This window comes from Homarus americanus, unplaced genomic scaffold, assembly GCF_018991925.1.
Source record: "Homarus americanus isolate GMGI-L3 unplaced genomic scaffold, GMGI_Hamer_2.0 scaffold37517, whole genome shotgun sequence".
In the NCBI taxonomy this organism is placed as follows: Eukaryota; Metazoa; Arthropoda; class Malacostraca; order Decapoda; family Nephropidae; genus Homarus; species Homarus americanus.
In genome coordinates, this window is record NW_024735164.1 from 143 (window position 1) to 22,660 (window position 22,518).

Sequence of the window (22,518 nt, forward strand, 5' to 3'; positions counted from 1 at the left end):
CTCCATAAGCCCTGTCATTTCTATTACACGAATTTCTATAACACGATGTTTTACAAGAACACAACTATCGCATTATAGCAGAACTACCCGTACTCGAAAGGAAACGTCTCGTATGCATCCGCGTAAACTCGATACGCCTCGTCTCCTCGGGACGTGTACGGCGATGAGGATAATCTTACGTCTGCGTTCAAATGGTGCAATGTGTCTGAGGAGGATCCCTAATTACACTTTTAAGGGAAGTGGATATACCCACGCCACGAACTTTCGGCTTCTGTTCCGAGGGATCGTCCCGTGTACCCGCCTCCGGCGTGCCGCGTTCCTATTATGACCCGCAATGTGCATACAATAACGCCTACTTGCAATACAGTATAAAACATAGGACATAAATACATATACCTCATCCTCCATTACAAGCTACTACATTCTTAACCCTTACACCCAGGTGACGTCCATCTGGTCTCCCCTTTGTGGAGGAGGGGGTGGGGAGAATTCATCTTGTTTCTCGATTTATCCCAATAGGAAGGGAGGGGGAAGTGCCAGCAGCACCCTAACCCTTGGCTTAAACTCCCATTTTTTAATAATACTTTTCATATTGTATCCAACACTTTTAGACCAGATATGACACCTTCAATTCTATATCTCTATGCTAAATTAAGTACTCTCATTATAACACTTGTAATGTCCGTCCCTCTACGCATTTTCGATGGCACCCGAGTCTCGTCGTCGGTCGCATTTTCATTTCTCCCTCCCTCGTTATCTTTACGTTCTACTACTCTTTTACTCGTAAATTCCCGTCTTATTTCCTCTCGGTAACCGGTCAAAACTTCCTTCGATATTTCGTCGACGACGCGCCGCTTAATAAATTCTCGTCTCCCTTAAAAACCTTCCACTTACTCTACGCAATTCCTACGGAGACGCCGAGGCACGCCACATACGCATTCCTATTCTTCAGAGAACCATTAAGTAAATACCGTACACTGCGATATAAACATTACAATACGGCGTCGTCCGACATTCTCACCCGCGGTTCGAGCGGCGTCCTCGGCCGGGGTCCGTCGAGTCGCCGGTCCGCACAAAAATGACGTTTCTGACTCCCGTCGGGTGACTGCAAATGAAAAATTAAGGTTAAAAAATATACATAGTCAATTAGGCATGCAAATTATACATGAACCCTTGACACCTAACCCAAATATCTGAGTACATTCTCTAAAGACCTGGATACATTTGCCAAACATACACTTTCCATTGGAAAATCTTACATACTTAGGCAGCCACCAAACGGGGAGATACCACCTCCGCAGACAATATTGGAAGCGTAATGTGTCGTCCGTGGTAGATCTTCCTGCTACGTGGCATCCCTAAAATTGTGACCGAGTCCCGGGTCGCTCGTCTGACTCTCTGCCTCGTTAACACGCGATTGCGGGGTCTCGATTGTTTCTCTTACAACACAACATAAATCTATTGTTCCTCACTTTTGATTTTTTTTTCCATTTTGTATTTCTTTAAGGTTCTTCAGTATTATTGTTACATATAAACTAGGTTACCCCATATTTATGTCAATATGTTTTATTTTACTTGTGCAATAATGCGCCACTTTGAATGCGCACGCGTGTTTTGGTTTCGTTTTTACGGACGGTCCCGAAAATATACCGGAGAGAGCGTCGTCGTTTGTGTCGTCGTCCGAGCCTCTCGCATCATATTTCGTTGATATCCACCAAAAATGAACACTGTAACTTCAACAATTATTATTATTATTATTACATTTTCGCCCCGATGTGGGTCGGTGACCCGTGCCCGGGTGGGCTAATTCCCATAAAAAAAATACGTATTATTTATTTACTTTGCACTTTTATACGTACGAGTGTCGACGAAATTAATCTGCCGTTATTTACGCGATCTCATTTCTTGCGCACTTTCGACGGTTCGACGCGTGCCCTCGTTCTACTCCGGATGCACGTCAAATACCCGACGACGACGACGACGACCCCTCCGGGAACGTCGTAGCGTCGACCTCCGGCGCGCCCCGCGACGAGAAGACCGCTCCGGAATTTCGACGAGACGTCACGTCGAACGGCGTTCCGGACTATACCCTCGACGATGACTGCGAGTGGCCTCGGACCAAACCCCACGCCTCCCGAGACACGGTCGAGTGAGGCTTCGGTCTCCGTGCTCGCCGATCGCCGCAATATAATACCAATTAAAACACTGCACTGTATGGCAAGTCTACCCTACAATGAATCCCCAAATCTGCTGTACCAAACATTCACTTGCCTAAAACGGTTAGCACAGACACATCCACCCAGGCAAAAGAGGGGACTTCAATCGACTACTCTTGTTACGGCGGAGGAGCCGCGCGCTCGGTCCGTGGGCGTCAAACCCGAGCGTTCCTTTAATCGCGGGCTGTGGTTCCGCCGGAAGATGCCGTTCCTTAGTTTCTGCAACGTGAAAGCCCGTCCTCCCAATTTCTCGCACGGCAACCGCCGGACGCGACCGCCTGCCGATGCCCTCTGGGTCCCACGCCACCCAAACAAACCCACCTAACTTTAGTAAATGGAAACGTACGTGCCCGAGAGTGGCGTACGAGTATTCTACGCGTGTCGCCGCATTATTCTCCCGCCGAATGCATTCGCCGCTGCGCATTTCGATGCGTTTTCCATTGAAGGACTAGGGTGTGGTTAGCAAATTATTTGTTCCTCTAATTGACATATATACAACTTATAAACCCTTCTTCACACTCACAATTTATAATTATAGTCACATATTTTATAGCAAACTCCAATAAACTTATCTAATATTTATCCCATTAATATCAACACTAATAACTGGTCACTTCGACTAAGTGTGTGTAGTGTAATTGTAATCACACAAAATGGTACATTATTAATAAGGTGACCATCATATACTATAAAACTTATTAAATAAAACACAAAAAAGGAACGACAGGTGCTAGGAGAGAAAGGTGGTATGTGGAGGGAAGGGATAGAGGGGTGGAAGGGAAGGATAATAGATAAGGAAAGGAAGAATGGTACGTGAAGAAAGGGAGGGGGGACAGATGGTGGGATAGAGGGGTGGAAGGGAAAGATAATAGATGAGGAAAGGAAGAGTGGTAAGTGGAGGGAGGGATACATTTAGCTGGAGGTAGAGGGAACAAGGGGTGGTATAGTCGTCAAACTATCCGTTAATCTTTAACGTCGTGTACTCGGAGCTTCCGTCTTCTCGAGTGCCGGAGCGGGTCGCCGCAGTTGTTTTGGGGGTCGACCGCCGGGCAAGTTTTAGCATTCTTACTCAATGAAATACTGTACATTACAAATACACGTATAATATGACCTTAAGCTAAAATAACCGTTGACTGAGCTTTAGTTATCCTTAAAATAGCATCCATAAAAATAGAAAAACACGTAGGTTATTCTCGACGATCGTCTCGCGTCGGAGAGCGGCACTCGCCGACCCGTCTCCGGAGCGACGATCTACGGTCGTTCTTCGTGTCCTTCTCCCGGATCGCGCTTCCGCTGCCCGAGGCGACTTCTTCTGTGGGTTAAGTTTGTGATGTGAATGCTGCCTGCATTTAATAATTATACTGCACTACATCTATACAACCATTGCATAGGGTATTATAAATCAATCATAATGCCCTCGTAAAATATCGTGTTGATCATTTTTAATTTGTGTCGTGTACCGGTAAGCAGAGTGTCGAGTGGCCGGAGGTGTGTCCCGGGCCGACGGCGAGACGATACCCTACGTGATGGAACTAATCTACGATCGTAACTAGTCTATTGCTAGAAAATGCAATATACTGCACGCGAGACTACGTAAACGAGTACTTCTCGCAAACGACGACGGACCGTACGACTGCGCAATACGGGCCGAATCTCGAGCGGGCCCGCATCCGCGGACGGACCGCCCTCGGCGTGCCCGTCGACGGACACGCGCGCGACAAAAATCGCCACGACTATTTACTAAACGAAGAAACGGGACGTCGACGACCCGACGGCATTGTCGAATATTACGTCGTCGACGCGTTTACGTAAAATTGTTACCGGTCCCGCGTACGCGTCGGTGACGCGAGGCGCATTCCTAGAGAGCTAATAGCTTTAAACCAAATTTGGACTCAATTAAAGTGGTTTCAATGGAACAATTTACTTTGGTACTCGAGACTAACACAAAATACTAAAAAGACCCAATATACCCAAATGCACCTCGGCCCATCTCCTACAAAACATCGTTTTTGTAGTATCGCGTTAAAACGGACGCTCGTAAATCGACGCGGCTAAAATTACGAGACGCGAAATGGCCCGTTTACTCGTGATCGGATTCGCGGCAAGATGGGGAGGAGGGTTATCGGTTTGACAGTTGATGCCAAGGTCTAGAGCTTATTTATTTATCTGTCCTTAACAGTGACTTTCAGGTTTTCTCTTATGAAATATCACTAAACTGACTTGGAAGAATATAATTAACATTGCTGGAATTCTTATAAAATTGTGATTACTTTGAATATAAACATGCTATAGTTCACATACAAATTTTAGTTGTAACTAATTTTATTACAAAGGGCTACAAATTTTTATCTCTTGTGCAAAATATACAACGTTTATGTTAAAATTATTAGCCGTCTTGTAACGATTTTAGCAATGCAAATTAAATTCTAACTTTTGTCTGTGATATTACTTAAGATAAAGCCCGGCGACACCGACGGTTGGCGCCCGGGTCTGTGGCGCATTTTTTCCCGGCCGGGAAATGACCCGGGTGAATATAATTAACATTCTTGGGATTCTTGTAACATACTGATTAATTTGTATATAAACATGCTATAATTTCCACTAGACATAACAATTTTAGTACCCAAATCAAATTAGTACAACAAAACTCCAGCTTTGCACTAAGGTCAATTATTTCTTTTAGTATGCTGTGTGCATGAAAATAAATGAAGAAATTGATGTAAATCTACCCAAAAATACAGTTCAAAAACTTTATATTATAAAATGTACTACAGTACTGTACACTAACGTACAACAATTTTTATCTCTCGAGCAAAATATATGACGTTAACATTCAAATTATTGGCTGTCTTGCAAGGATTCCAGCAATGCAAATTATAATCTCCTAACTTTAGTCTGAAATATTATGTAAGATAAAAACTGTAAGCCTAAAACCCTGGCTCAACAGATGGGGGAGAGAGTTAAGAGGAGATGTTTGACAGTTTGAGCCGAAGGTCTCTGTGAGTTTATTTAACAGTCCTACTAAGCTTCTCTCATTTTAAAATGCCAGTGAAATGACCTGGTACAATATAATTAACATTGCTGGGATTCTTGTAACATACTGATTAATTTGAATATAAACATGCTGTAATTTGCACCGGACATAACAATTTTTGTACCGTAATCAAATTAGTACAACAATGCTCCGGCTTTGCACCGAGGTCGTTTATTTCTTTTACGTTTCTTTTATTGTGGTGTCTGCATGTAAATGGATGAAAATAAATGAAGAAATTGATATAAATCTACCCAAAAATACAGTTGAAAAACTTTATATTATAAAATGTACTACAATTTTTATATCTTCAACAAAATACAGTATATATATAATGTTTATATTCAAATTATTGGCTGTCTTGCAAGGATTCCAGCTATGCAAATTGTAATCCCCTAACTTTAGTCTGAGATATTATATAAAATAAACACCTTAAAGCATAAAGTTATCACCAATGTTTTGTCTGGGAACACAAGGAGGGAGGTAGCCAGCGAGCAGGGGGGGGAAGTGAGGTGACAATGTCTTTATTTATTTGAGATAAGATTTGACAGTTGGCGCTGAAGGCCCGAGTGTTTATTTATCATTACTTAAGAGTGACTAAGCTCTTCTCATAATTTGCCACCCAAACGACCTGGGTGAATATAACTTGTAAGATAGTATTTGAATATCTGTGTAAACAATCTATATTTGCCATAGACATAACAATTTAAGTACCGTAATCGTTTAGTACACGTACAGTAAGGGTTTGCACTCGGGTCCATTGTTAACCGAGGGACCGCTGTAATTGCAGTATACTTATACTGTACAATATTGACTAAATTCACTAGATAACGTACATCACTAATGGTCGGTAAAACTTGTCAAGTCTCTCGGTATGAGTGGCACGTGTTAGTGCTCGAGTCTCCCGTCGTGGAAGTCCGTTTTCTCTCCCTTCGGGATGCCCGAGTCCATTTTCTCTTAATCTTAGAGTGCAGTGCACCAGAGACTTCGTTATTCCTCAGTAATGACACAGAATTTCAAATTGCAACTAGGGTTGCAATTGTTGAGGCAACTAGATATGTCCGATTACAGCAAATGTGTTATTGTCAATTTGTAGGTGAAAGATTTTATCCTCAATAGATGTAGGTTAACATTACACCTGGAGGAAAATGCTTACTAAAGCCTAAGGAATGATATTCCTTTAACACATAACATCTAGCCAGTACGGGAAGGATCGTCGTGTCTCCATCAGGGGGGTCTTGGAGTGGTGGTCCAGCAGGCATCACGGAAGTGTTTTTTCGAGGGGGGGCACGGACGTACGGTCGGCCTTTCACATACGCGGGTTTAGCATTCACGGATTCGCAAATACGCGGATTGCCCCGCCAGAGGAATATTCTGTACATTGAAGTAATTGAAGTACAGTCGGCCCTTAACATTCGCGGGGGTTAGGTAACAGAGATACCCGTGAATGTTAAAAATCCGTGTACTATTGCTACCCCCCCCCAAAAAACAATCCCTGGCCCCCCCATGTCCTTATTTACCGTATATACCTGTGTGTAGTTCGAGTTTTTAAGACAAAATTATTTGGCAAAAATTGGGGGTCGACCTCTTAACGGGTAATAGTTTCGTTAGGTTGAAAAATATTTACCAGTAACTACCAGAAAACAATGGAAACGATGCACCAACACACCACCAGCTGTGAGTGTCGGTACAGTTGCCAGGGCAGATCTCTTGCGAGCCCAAAGTAGCCAAATCCATGGTATGGTAGCACAGGACGATGTAAAACAAAGTATTCATTCATTAAAGTTAACTCGTAGATACTGGACATAAATTTTTGTTCATTACATTTCAAGCATCAATCTTTGTTAATTAAATTTGAAACAAGAAAAAACTACGATACTGGATTTTCATTAAAATATTACATCACAAGTATATTTTACCTTAACCGTGACTGAATGAATATATTCTCGGAAATAAATATGGAAATGTAATATTTTTGCTGGAATGACGTACATATTATAGTGGGAAGTGGGATAAAATCATGACGAAACACTTTCGCTTTCTTTCGTTGTTCAAAATATTTTACCGTAATCGCTTTTCGAATGGTTTTCAGTTAAAAAACTGTTGCATCACAAGTGAATTAGGATAGAATATTATTGTAATACAACAGTTTTTTAACTGAAAACCATTCGAAAAGCGATTACGGTAACATCTTTTGAACGAAAGAAAGCGAAAGTCATTGTTTTCGTCACGATTTTGTCCCACATTCCACTGTAATACTTACGTCATTTCAGCAAAAATATTTCATTTCTGTAACCGAAAACTATTAAAAAAACGAAGGTTAGGTGAAGTCTTTTGTTTTCGTCATGTATTTTATCCTATTTTACATTGAAATACATCACGTTTCAGCAAAATTACTATTTATTTCCAAGAATATATTCATTCGGGCGCAGTTTAGGTAAAATATACGTGTGATGTAACAGTTTTTTAATTGAAAACGATTCGAAAAACACGTACCCTCTGGCCCCGTTCAAGGAGAGGACTGGGAGAAGCTGTGTGGTGCTGCAGACGATGGCAAGGAAAATGATTTGGATTGATTTTAATGAAAATATTCAGAAATATGGTATCGTAGTATTTATTCAAGTCAATTAGGATAGAATATTATTGTAATACAACAGTAGTGACGATGTGGAGGAGGCGGAGGGATAGAGCGGGGAGGAGTGGTGACTGGCGGGAGCAGGGACGAGTGGAGATGCCAGCCAGTACATTACGGGTGTATTAATTGTTTTTATAGCTATTTTTGCATTTTAATGTTAAATACTGTACATTACCTTTCAACAAAACTACCATTTATTTCTGAGAAGATGGAAATGTAATATTTTTGCTGAAATGATGTACGTATTACAGTGGAAAGTGACGAAAGCAATGACTTTCGCTTTCTTTCGTTCAAAAGATGTTACCGTAATCGCTTTTCGAATGGTTTTCAGTTGTGGGATTATAAGGCTAATGATAGGATAGAATATTATTGTAATACAGTACGAGTACAACAGTTTTTTAACTGAAAACCATTCGAAAAGCGATTACGGTAAAATATTTTGAACAACGAAAGAAAGCGAAAGTCTTTCCTCATGATTTTATCCCACTTCCCACTATAATATGTACGTCATTCCAGCAAAAATATTACATTTCCATATTTATTTCCGAGAATATATTCATTCAGTCACAGTTAAGGTAAAATATACTTGTGATGTAATATTTTAATGAAAATCCAGTATCGTAGTTTTCTCTTGTTTCAAATTTAATTAACAAAGATTGATGTTTCAAATGTAATGAACAAACATTTATGTCCAGTATCTATAAATTAACTTTAATAAATGAATACTTTGTTTTACATCGTCCTGTGCTACCATACCATGGATTTGGCTACTTTGGGCTCGCAACAGAAAATCCTCCAATAGTATGTTCGCTCGGATGTTAACCGGCGCACGACTGTATGTGTTTTTGAAAGATGCAAATCCTCCGAGGATTCGCATCGCACGTAGCGCGAATTTGGATTGCGTGTCGTAAACGGACGCCGAGCCGGTCATTACCGGGATCGTACGTCAAATGAACCGAGGAATTATCGGAAAGACACAACGGGGAGAGAGGCGCTATTATTAGCCTTCGCGACGAGGGTACGCGCAACGCTCGAATAACTCGGCACAATGGGGCGAGCGAACCCTCGGGCATCGCGATGGGTTACCCGCCGCTAAACGACGGGCGACGCGCCGATTAAAATCCTATTTTGACGTTAAACCGACGCCATTTACGTATCGATAATATTTGGCAGATCCCATTTAGACCAATATATTGTATATTGCTGTACCTGTTCACTCTAATATCAACTACTATTTGCTCCGTCACTCCTCAAAAATCAGACGTGTCGTCGACGACTACATTGTGCATCTCGGTACGAATAAAACCGTCGCTACGACGCGGTGGCGAAACGTATGCCCCGAGGTCCGTCTCGGTCTAGCTCGTGACGTTCCAAAACTCTTCCGTTTAATGTATATTCCGATATTATTGTAATCCTCGGTCGGGGCCTCGCTTCTAACCGGCACGATACATACATTAATATAGCTCAATGAATTTCTTGTTATAGTAAAGCATATACCGTACGGTCGTATGTCACACGAGGACGACTCCCTCGCTACCCGCCGTCTACGGCTATTGCTCATATAGTGACCGGATGTACCTGTACCAACTTATGCTGATGCACTGGGGATCACAGCAAAGTATTTCATCTAGAGTTTCAAATTTTACCGCTAGAAAATTCAATCGATACTTTTTGGGGGACCGTACATAATTTGGGGGGAACTGTTTTCGTTGTAGAAAAGTATCTTGGCTTTTATAATGTGAGTCTATAGGAATAGTGATTCGATTTACCATAGGTTTTTATAAGACACAGTACTCTTATAAACTGGGGAATGCCTGTACAACTTTCCTAACATTCAAAGTACCACAACAATATTAAATACAATACCACAGACTATTTGAGGTCCAGTAAACTTTATGTCCAGCCAACTTCATTCTAGTTCACATCAGGTCCACTGTAGGCAGTGTTGGAGAAAGTGCCTGAAAATATTACTTAAGATAAAGTACTGCACTGTTGATATGTAAAAATTTAAACTATGTCCTGTAGTCTTCTTCAAAACTATGCAAATAAAAGTTTACTCAACTCAACTGATTCATATAAGTAGAAAAAAGTATTTAGAGTACCACAGCATTTATAGAGTATCATAATTAATAAACAATGACATTATGTTTTGAAAACGAAAGTTAAAGTTATTAATATACTGTACTGTACTTTAAAGAACCACGAAATAAACACACATTCAAAATTGGGTATGGGATGAAAAACGTGAATCTGGGCCATATTTTGGAAGTGTCGCGTACCGCCGACGCCAATGGGACGCGACCTTACGCACAAACATTTACATAAATGCCCACTTTTATAGGATTACTGTACAAGTGTACTGAAATACAAGTACAGGTTGTACCTCTCCGGTCCGGCAACCACGGGACCCGACCGGTGCCGGACGCCGGAAATTTCCCGACCGTGGAAATTCGCCCTCTTCCTGGACAGATAGTGACTTCTGTTTACACTTGGAAGCACTAGCACCACTTTCTCTGCTTCGTGGTCTCTTTGAAGACATATTGAAGGGTTAAATGTCGTACAGTACCTTCTCAAATTTCGCGAGTTTTTAATTCGACGTTTTCTATTTGAACGCACAAAAAAAGCCGACACATTTAAAACTTTTGACGGCGGAAACTCAAATTTCGACGGGTTTGAATGGCCCGCCGACGTTCGGACGACGTGCACGATCGTGTAAACGGCGTTATTTCTCTTATGTACGAAAGATTCGTTATTATTTATTACTGAAAGTCTTTTGGATTGAATTAATGTTAGTGTGTGCAAAATGAGCAATACAATTCATTAATAATACGCTCAATATTAAAACGCGAGGAAATGAGACGGCACCGTTTTCGTCGATTACAAAAACGGTGACCGACTGGTTCTACGTATAAAACTGAAGAAAATAAGACCCCGGTTGTAGCTGTAGAAAAATTAATATGGTTCTTTTAAGTAATGTTAATACATGGAACAATAGAAGTAGCTAACGATAATGGTAAAGAAAAACAGAGATCGCGTATGCGAGTGCGCACGCGTGAAAACGTATCGTCATTACTTTACGTAAGAATGTGAAAGCAACACTTATTTACTGTTCATATATATTTTAATTAATGTTTCTGAATTTGTTTTTATTGAATTAATGTTTGTGTGTGCAAAATTAACAATACAATTTATTACTAATACGTGTAATATTAAAACGCGCGACGAGACGAGACGGCTGCCGGCATTGTTTTTGTTAAAGCTTACAAAACCGGTGACAGATTGGTTCTACATATAAAACTGAAGAAAATTAGACCCTGATTGTAGCTGTAGTAAAATTAATGTAAAAAAATTAATATGCTTGTTTGAAGTAATGTTATTTAATGTTAATAAATGGAACAATATAAGTAGCTAACCATCAATGGTAAAAAAAAAAAGTGAAACTGAGCGTATGTAAGTGCGCACACGTGAAAACATGTCGTCGTTACTCTACTTAAGAATATGAAAGCAACACTTATTTACTGCTAGAATATATATTGAAGGGTTAAATGTTATGCTCTGTATAGACAAGCACAGAGAGAGAGCTGCCGGATGTAAACAAACCTTAATTTCCCCCGGCTTTGTCGTTGTTGTTTTTTTACGGGGATTAGCCCACCCGGGCATAGGTCACTGACCCACATTGGGGCCTGAGGGGCAAAAATTTAATACTCCTGTAATAATAATAATAATAATAATAATAATCAAGATTAAAAAAAAAAAAAAGCTGCCTATCTACCTATTGGACAAACTAAAATCGTTCCGGATCACAGAATGCCGGACTAGAGAGGTACAACCTGTACTCTAATACACTCGGCTCGTACGCCCAATGACACGACGTGAAGTGACGACGTCGGTATTACCTCCCAGCGGCGTTTCTCCGTTTGCCGTTAACGGCGTCGTGTGCGAGACCGGACGGGTCTGTACGGTCGAGTCTCGACTTGTCGTACCGAGATGTGTTGTTGGTCCTTGAAGCTTCCTGGAAATGTGACCAATAGCTATATAATACACAACACTGTAAAACTATTATATTATAGGCAGGGATTATTTGACCGGTACTCGGCACAATAACCGCCGCTTATTTGACAGAGATCTAAAATAAAACTAAATCCTTTTGTCAACAGAAATTATACAATTAAATAATACCATAATGTAATGACTTGTTTAATGCCCCCAACCATCCCGACTACAATCCTATACGATCCCCGCAGGTCCCGGTCAAATGGCCGACGGTTATTTGGCCCAGAATCGTGGTCAAATAACATCTTCGTACACTTATAATAAAGGCACTTGTTTGTTTAGTACCACGTGGAGAAACTGATTACTCAAATAGGTTAGGTTAGGTTGAAATAATCTTGTTCCAATGGTTTTTGATGTATTTTCAACTTTTATGACCTTCGGAAAATAGCTGCACGGCCAAAACGATAGTTTTACAAGTTTTTATTTGGATTTTTTCTAATAAATAAATATGATCTTAATTTCCTTACACTAACAAAAACAATGAATCTTCCAAAGTGAGTTAGACTTTCAACATGAAGGGTTAAAAAAACAACATTGAAAACCCTACCTAACCTAATCTAAACTACCTAACTTCTTGCGATGGACCAACAAAAACCGAATCGGCATACCCGGTTTCGTACGCGTCCAATAGTGTTTACATTTCGTGGACGCGACCGACGTAGAACGAAACTGCGACGATCTCGACGGATTCTTATCGTGCTGCCGGGAGAGAGGCACAATTTTGCGGGATTTATTATTTAAATCTCTCTGCTGTGACCAATCAGAGGACAGTGCAAATTTATTATGATATTTACACAGGAGCAAAAACTTTTTTCTAGATATATTTAAGCCTCCTTCGTGACCTAAACGTTGAAGACGAGAACCGACTCACAGACAAAACATTAAAACACAAAAACAAAACATTAAAGAAATAACTTTTTCTGTTATCATTAGTTAAATACAGCTACTCCTCGACTTACGACCTACTCGACATACGACGGAGCGGCCATTTTTTTGGTCCGGTAAACACAGCTGTGAGCGCTAGCTCCCAAATTTGGGATGTTTTCGAGCTTATTACATTAACTGAAGGATATATAGACTTACCTACTTGTGTATAAGGACCCGAGGATAAGATAAGTATCGTCAAGCAACTTTAGTGTTGGGAACTTACTGTTTACCTTACAAAAATAACTGCTCGGGGTCCCATCACTCCTGGCTGGGTGTTGTGGGATGTCAACATTGCCCCACGGAAAGTGAATTTTCGCTTAAGAACTCTACATGGAAGAGTAAAGAAAAGATAGTATTGGACGAAGTTCTTGAAGACCTTGAGTTGAGTAGTGATGAGTCTAATACGAGTGATGAAGCACAAGGGAAGTTCGAAAGTGAGAAAATACAGCTACAACAAGAGGTAGTGAATAAGAAAGAAAATTCTAAAACAATGAGGGAGACAAGCTGGCATGAGGACAGTGAAAGCAAAGAAGTGAGAGAGGAGAAGAGACAAAATCATCTAGGACAAAAAACGTGTGTGGGTGGTAATAATAATGGAAATAACAGAAAGGAGATAGTGGAGAATGGATCAAGAACAGAGCAAAGTATGGAATTTGAAGGAAGCAGACAAGAACACACACACAAGGTGAAGTTGGTCGTGTCAGGAAGAGATTAATTTTTCCAGTCATGCCCGATGACCTTCCTTGAAAAATTAAAATGGGCAGTACAACTAGGACGGGAGCATCGCAGCTTTGAGCCTCTTTTGAAAGAAGGCACACACAAGCCTTATCTTACAGGCTGTGGAAATGTTGACAACTGTTGGGTACAAGGGATTACTGATGGTTTTGCCAGAGGAGAGCGACATACTACTTACAAAGGTTATAATCTTCAGGTACCCTGTAATACTAGACCCAGAATACTTATTGGATGACGAAAGATTTGTTTGGGTCAAGAGGCATTTAATAAGGGGCGAAGAGAGAAGCCAGGTTATTGCTCTAATGAGAGGAAAGGTTCCAGAGAAAGTGTTCATCACAGGAGCAGGGTATAGGAAGGTGGCACTATATGTGGGGGGACCAATAATGTGTCTCAAGTGTTGCAGATGGGGACATAAGGCCTGGAGCTGTCAACTGGACCCACGTTGTAGATTCTGTGGGAAGAGGCACGAATCTAGCAACTGTAAGGACAAGATCAAAGCAGGAGAGAAAGTGAAGCCTTGTTGTTGTTGTAAGTGTGGTAAAACTCTCAATGCTAGTTCAATTGCATGCGAGATGAGGCCACGTATGAGAAGTGACCAACAAAGGAATTATTCAGAGAACACCGAGGAAGTACGCTGTGGTCTGACAGTGACAAGACAGCAGGAGAACACACAGACAGTGATTCCTGAGAATGCCTGGCATGAAGATTCAAGAAGGATAAGGACTGCGCTTGCGGCCGGAAGCGTTGTTGATGCCAGAAACAAACAGAGTAATAAACAAGTAGCAAGTGAGAGTAGTGGTGCAGCCCTCCAGGTTAGTGATAAAACTGTGCAAGAAATTCTGGGAGAAGAGGTGCTTAAGATGTTTCAGCTTTTGCAAAAGTTAGGTCAGAAAATAGAAGTGATAGAGAAAAGACTTGATACAGTGATAAATAAAGAAAGGGAAAACAAAGCTGTGAATAATGTAGAATTAAAAAGGAAAGAGGAAAGTGAAGAGCTCAAGCCTTTGAAAAATTCAGTGCTTAAAATAAGTATTACAGGGAAGGAGAGGAAAATAAAGGATTGTGTAGCGCAGGGAGCAACAACTGAAAGTTTTAAAAAGGTGTTGGTAAAGTGTAAAGATGCTGATAAAGAAAAACTTTTGAGGAAATGGGAATCTGTGCAGGAGGATTGGGCCTTCTTAAAGAATCTGATTGGAAAGGATATAAAATGTGTAAATATTAATCCTGGATCTAGCTAGCCTTAAGACGTCTTTAAGGTGGCGAGATGAGAATCCCAGGGCGAGATTCCTTGGCAGACGCCACGGCCCACCGCCACAGTCAACTTTTCCTGGGCCAGGCGCTCCGAGCTAGCGAGCGAGCCTGTAAACAACTCTGGCCTACTGACTCCGTCATATGATCATGGTCTACCCACTGTTCTTGGTTATATGTATGGAGCCGTATTAATATCCATGCTTAGGGATGACTAGCAGAAATATAGTCATCCCAGGTTAAGTATTGAACCACTGAATGAGAGTTCAAGGTACCAGGTTGTTCCTTGCAAACTAACAGGAGGTATTGTATGTTACTATAATTGTGGAGTTAGTCCAATGTGTTATGTATTCATCTGTAGTACCCATGAAAGAATAACCTGAGAGTATGAGGTTCTAACCACGAATTGAGAAGGTAATTTGTTCCTTGTTAAAGTAAGACCTGCGGGTCCAGGGTTATTGACAGTGTGTAAGCATTGCTAAATCTTACTTGTCACAGAAATACTACAACAGTATCCAATAAAGTAATGAATATTTGGAGGTGTTTAATGAGGTAATAAGTTCTTGAAGTGTTTGATGACTTAATAAGTTAATTTCGGTTCTGTTTAGCCTGAGTGAATCTAAGATGCATCTTCTCCACTCACTGTATTAATAAATATTGAGTTAGTAATCTGAGTATCACCACTCTACTCCTTCTAAACATTGGTTCCCAGAAAATAATACTTACTCACGTGCCTATACATCTACCACACTACCCAAAACCCTTCCATGAGTTCTGTTATATAATGAAAAGTCTGGGTGGTGGCAGCTACCCCTTGTAAGTATAAAAAGTGTTATACAAAGAATCACATGGTTCCCCAGACTAACCCATGTATAAGAAAGACATAAAACAAAGTATACTTCAGAAAGGTAAGAACATTGAAACTGAAAATACAATTTATATGAAAGGAAATGAAAAGAAAGAACCTTGACTTGGAAAACATAAGTGGAGAAGCATAAGAGTTACTTATATAAGAACATATAAGAATATAAGGTATATAGAGGTAAAGAACATATAAGAATAAATATATATGTAAAGAATGGAAGGAGAATAAGTATATTAAACAGGGTACTCATTGGAGGAATGCTACATAGAACAAATAAGTATATGAGTAAATAGAATACTAACAGAAAACAGTAGCTGGATGGTAAATTATTGAAAAGAGAAAACGCGGCCCGTTACAGGGACAGGAAAGGCGACCTGCTTAAACTATCTAGTAAAGGTATAAGAGGGGTCTCAACATACATTAAGAATTCCATACCAGCAGAACTAGTTGGAAACCCGAGTAGAGTACAAGGAATAGAAAGTGTCTGTATAAAGTTATATTTGAAGGAAGGAGAACTGAACATAGCAAATTTGTATATTTCTGGATGCTGTTTTGACCTCAACTTCTTACCAGATTGCATGTTTTTGGACTCAACTTTGGCTGTAAGAGATTTTAATGCTCGACATCCAAGACTCGAAACAATGGGGAGAATTAATAGAAATGGTATAAAATTTTGGCAATTTTTACAAGATCACCCAGATTCTTACTTGTTAGGAAATAAGGAAGTGACTCATATTAAAGGAGGAAGGTTAGACTATGCTTGCATGATAAGCAGTCAGGGAGTCCAGGGAGAATGTGAGATAATAAGGGAGCTAGTCAGTGACCATTTTGTTGTGTATGTTCAATTACCATTAGGGAAGAGACAGGTGAGATATAGGAGGAAGAAATTGAAACTAAACAAGGATGACACAGAAGTGTTTACCCAAAATATAGAGAAATGGTACAGAAATTATACACCAGTCTGTATGGATAGCTTTTATAATGACTTAGTTGGGGAGATAGAAATATATTTGACTAAGTCAACACAGAAAAAAATAAATGATAAGAGACATGGGGCTAGGAAACACTGCTATACCAATGACAAAATGTTGAAGGGATGGACACAAATGTTAAGGGCAGCACATAAAGATTGGGTAAAGAATGGTAGAAGAGAAGAAGATAGGGAAATCTTCATGGATATAGCCAAAATATGTGGGCAGGCTAGGAAGGAGGCAAGGGAGAAATATTGGCAAGATTTTGCACAGCACATTGGGGAGAGTAAAAATCTCAAAGAAATATGGCAGGATATTAACAAAATTAGAGGAAAAAGGAGTAATTTTATTAGCCATCCTCATCCAGAGGAAGAAGCTAATAAACTGGTTGACAAATGGGCTAAAGCTGCTAGTGTTGCCTCCCTGCCTAACAGGACAATAGAAGCATTAGATGAGTGGCAAAATGAAAGAAAAAGATTTATTTCATCAGCTCTAAATATTTGTGATGTAACATGTGTAGATATTACTCAAGATGCTGTTAAAAAAGGAAAATCTACAGCACCAGGCGAAGATGGTGTGACATATGAAATTTTGAACTGCTTAGTTGGTATGGAAAATAGTCCATTATTAGATTTATTCAACATGAGCTATGCAGAGGGTAGATTACCAACAGAATGGAAGAAAGCGATAGTTATTCCTTTCCCTAAGGCAACTGGTGGATACAGGCCAGTGTCTTTAACATCTTGTTTTTCCAAGATGATGGAGAGAGTATTATTAAATAGGCTTGTATATATTGTGGGGGAAAATCTATCTTGTAATTTATTTGGTTTTTTGGAAGGGAAATGTACTTCAGACTGTGTTATAAATGTTTATCAAATGATGCAGACAGATGTAGAGTTTTTGTGGATTTACAAGGAGCATTTGATAAAGCTCACAGTGAAGTAGTTATGAGTGAACTGGCTGCTCTAGGGGTATCAGGAAAGTTGTTACACTGGATAGGTGACTACTTGCATGGAAGGAGAATCTGTGTATGGTATCAGGGATGTTTGTCTGAGGAAAGAGCACTTGAACTAGGCACTCCCCAAGGGGGAGTATTGAGTCCAATGTTATTTAATGTGTTAATGAACAAGATAGCCTCACACAAATATCCCAAAGGAGTTGTAACCATCATTTATGCAGATGACATCTTATTTCAAGGAAACTCTGTAAAAAATTTGCAGATTGCATTAAATGATTTTAGTGTTCTTTCTCAAAAGATGGGCTTAGTTATGAATGAAGAAAAAACCAAGTGTGAATGTAAAGGAAGAGGAACTGAATCCGTTTTTCTAAATGGAAAAATTGTTGAGAAAGTGTCAAAGTATAAATATTGAGGAATGTATATTGGCTTTACTAGTGAAAGTAAAGAGGCAGAAATATATCATGTCCTCACTCAATGTAGAGCAAGATTACAGCCCTTGAAGGCTCTAGCATGTTGTGGTAAAGGTGCTGGGGTACCCATACTGAGAATGATGTGTATTTCTACCATCAGATCACTTATAGACTATGCAGCACCTGTCCTCTCTTGTACTGGTGAAGGAAGGCTACGGAAGCTTGAGATCATGCAAAATGAAGCAATGAGAATAATTTTAGGGTGTCAAAAGAATGCAATGATTGAGATAATGAAAATGGAACTAGGGTTACAGAGCATTTCACAGAGGGTCAATGAAATTAATACAGTTGCAGCAGTTCGATTAATGAGAGGGAACAGTGGGGGTAAATTTGTACAAGATATAAATGATGGTTTAAAAGATAAAAGGACCTTCTGCAGGCAAGGCAAGAGAGGATACATGAATGGATTAATAAATATTATTAAAAAATGTAATCTGGCAGACTGGTGTACAGCTGTTCAGAAGAGTTGTAAGAATCCACCCTGGGAAGAACGAGAAGTAGAGTTAGACATAGTGCCTCTCACAATGAAGAAATCATTACATGAACCAGGACAGTTATAAGGGCTTTATATGGGAATAAGATTAGTAATTTGCCTAAAATAAACACATTGCATGTTTTTTGTGACGGTTCAGTTATGTCAAGTGGCAGGGCAGGGTGCGGGATCCTTATAAGACAGCACACAGAACAAGGAAATGATGACATCAAAATTGGACTTTGGTTGCGAAGTTTTATTTCATCAACACAAGCTGAGTTATATGCAATGTTAGTAGGATTGGAAAATGTTGTAAAGAGGTATAAAGATGCATATTTTGTTGTTGATAGTAGGGCAGCTTTGGATTCTTTGAACAGTGGGAGTCCAGTCTTTGGACACATTATTGGTTCATGTAGAAAATTAGTAAATACAATACGGAAAAATGGCCATAATGTTCAATTTGTATGGGTCCCTTCACATGTGGGGATTGGTCTTAATGTTGTCAAATTATGTATTTTTGAATGCAGACATTAGTGATTGCGCTGTGTACCGACAACATTTTCATTTGTAATTCCCTTTAAAATGGCCGGCAAGCGTAAGATTGAGAGTTTCGTGGTGCCGAGAAGAAAATGAGACGCCCATCTATGTACAGTATTATTTTCCAATTTTCGACTTGCGACCCGGTCGCCGGTCCCTGACCCCGTCGTAAGTCGGGGACCGACTGTACCGTAATGTGCTGGGTATATACGGTATAGCTCTACTGTATATCATTATCTACAAGAGTTAAGTCGGACTCGCGAACGAGCCTCGGGAGCTCGACTCGTCTGTCGGTCGAAGAGCTCCTATACGGTATTGGCTTATAATCGACGAGTACGGTCACCCCAAAATAATATCTTTAGCCACGGGGTCGACGTGCTTCGAGGCTATTCGACCAATGTTACACGACCCGTTTCAGAACTGTTGCTAACTCTACGTCTACACCTCTGAGCACGAATGAGTATACGTATGTTTTTGAGAGATGCGAATCCTCCGAGGCTTCCGATCGCACGTCAAGTGAATTGAGATTGCGTGTCGTAAATGGACGCCGACGCCGTGCCGGTCATTAATGGGATCTTACGTCAAACGAACCGAGGAATTATCGGAAAGACGCAACGGGGCGAGCGAACCCGCGGTATCGCGATGGATCAGCCGCCACGAAAAGACCGGCGACGCGCCGATTTAAATTCTTATTGTGACGTTAAACCGACACTATTTACGAATCAATAATATTTGGCAGATCCCAATTAGACCAATATACTGTATATTGCTGTAACTGTTCACTCTAATATCAACTACTATTTCCTTGGTCACCTCTCATAAATCATACGTGTCGTCGACGACTATATTCTGCAGCTCGGTACGAATGAAACCGTCACTACGACACGGTGAAATGTTCGCCTCGAGGTCCGTCTCGGTTGTGATCCGAAACTCTTCCATTTAAAGTATATTTCCATGTTATTGTAATCCTCAGTCAGGGGCTTCTTTACTTATGCCTTGCTTCTACCCAGCACGATACATACATTAATATAGCTTAATGGATTTCTTGTTATAGTAAAGCATATACTGTACGGTTGTATGTCACGCGAGGATGACTCCCTCTCTCGCTACCCGCCGTCTATGGCTGTTGCTCATATAGTGACCGGATGTACCTGTACCAATTTATGCTGATGCACTGGAGATCACATCAAAGTCTTTCACCCAGCGTTTCAAATTTTACCGCAAGAAAATCTATCGATACGTTTTGGAGACTACATAATTGGGGGGAAACTTTTTTCATTGAAGAAAAGTCTCTTGGCTTTTATAATGTGAGTCTATAGGAATATTGATTCGATTTACCATAGGTTTTTATAAGACACAGTACTCTTACAAACTGGGGAATGCCTGTACAACTTTCCTAACATTCAAAGTACCACAACAATATTAAATACAATACCACAGACTACTTGAGGTCCAGTTAGCTTCAGGTCCACTTCACTGCAGGTCCAGCCAACTTCATTCTAGTTCACATCAGGTCCACTTTTGGCAGTGATGGAGAAAGTACCTGAAAATATTACTTGAGATAAAGTACTGCACTGTTGATATGCAAACATTTAAACTATGTACTAAGTACTGTAGTCTTCTTCAAAACTATGCAAATAAAAGTTTCATTAACTGAATTGAAACATACAGGCACAAAAAGTAGTACAGCATTTGTAAAGAATCATAATTAATAAACAATGACATTATGTTTTGAAAACGAAGCTAAAAGTTATTAATATACTGCACTGTACTTTAAAGAATAACGAAATAAACACACATTCAAAATTTGGTTTGGGATGAAAAACGTGAATCTGGGCCACAATTTTGAGAGGTCCCGTACCACCGACGCCAATGGGAAGTGACTTTAGACACAAACATTTACATAAATGTCCACTTTTATAGGATTACTGTACAAGTGCACTTAAATACAAGTCCTCTAATACGCTCGGCTCGTACGCCCGACGACACGACGCGAAGTGACGACGTCGGTCTTACCTCCCGCGGGTCGGCGGCGGCGTTTCTCCGTTTGCCGTTAACGGCGTCGTGTGCGAGACCGGACGAGTCTCCACTTGTCGTACCGAGATGTGTTGTTGGTCCTTAAAGCTTCGTGGAAATGTAACAGATACCTATATAATACACAACACTGTAAAACTATTATATTATAGGCAGGGATTATTTGACCAGTACTCGGCACAATAACCGCCGGTTATTTGACAGAGATCTAAAATAAAACTAAATCCTTTTGTCAACAGAAATTATACAATTAAATAATACCATATTGGAATGACTTGTTTAATGCCCCCAACCATCCCGACTACAATCCCACACGATCCCCGCAGGTCCCGGTCAAATAGCCGACGGTCATTTGGCCCAGAATCCGGGTCAAATAACAACTTTGTATTAAAAATAAACATTACTCAATAGTTTAACACCACATGGAGAAACCGATTACTCAAATAGGTTACGTAAAGTTGAAATTATCTTTTTCCGACGGTTTTTATGGATATTTTGAACGATTATGACTTTTGGAAAATAGATGCACGGCCAAAACGATAATTTTACCAGTATTTATTTGGATTTTTTCTAATAAATTTATATGATCTTAATTTCCTTACACTAACAAAAACAATGAATCTTCCAAAAAAAGTTACTTTCAACATGAAGGGTTAAAAAAAAACATTGAAAACCCTACCTAGCCTAATCTAATCTAAACTACCTAACTTCTTGCGATGGACGAGCAAAAATTTAATCGGCATACCCGGTTTCGTACAGTCCAATAGCGTCTACATTTCGTGGACGTGACCGACGTAGAACGAAACTGCGACGTTATTGACGGATTCTTTTCGTGCTTCCGGGAGAAACGCACAATTTTGCGGGATTTATTATTTAAATCTCTCTCGCTCGAATTTCACATAATCTGCTGTGACCAAACAGAGGACAGTGCAAATCTATTGTGATATTTACGCAGGAGCTTAAACTTTTTTTCTAGATATATTTAAGCCTCCTTCGTGACCTAAACGTTGAAGACGAGAACCGACTCACAGACAAAACATTAAAACACAAAAACAAAACATTAAAGAAATAACTTTTTCTGTTATCACTAGTTAAATACAGCTACTCCTCGACTTACGACCTACTCGACGTACGACCGCCTCGGTCGTACCAAAATTTTGTCAAATTACCTATTTTCGAGTCCTGACGTGAGTGATTGCACTGTGTACCGACAAAATTTTTGTTTGTAATTCCCTTTAAAATGGCTGGCAAGCGTAAGAGTGAGAGTTCTCGTGGTGCCGAGAAGAAGAATTGACACCCGTTTTAGATTTTCTATGTACGGTATTATTTTCGACTCGCGACCCGGTCCCTAACCCCGTCGTCAGTC

At 40.2% G+C, this 22,518-nt stretch overlaps 1 long non-coding RNA gene across 1 annotated transcript; it reads right to left on the reverse strand.

Annotated features, from left to right (window-relative positions):
• Nucleotides 1–1,032: 1,032 nt before the first annotated feature.
• On the reverse strand, nucleotides 1,033–21,182 carry LOC121870813. The gene is made up of 5 exons (XR_006089784.1): nucleotides 21,135–21,182; nucleotides 20,554–20,661; nucleotides 11,779–11,894; nucleotides 9,749–9,840; nucleotides 1,033–1,105 (listed from the first exon to the last, which is right to left on the reverse strand). It is a non-coding gene; the product is annotated as an uncharacterized LOC121870813 (long non-coding RNA).
• Nucleotides 21,183–22,518: the final 1,336 nt, after the last annotated feature.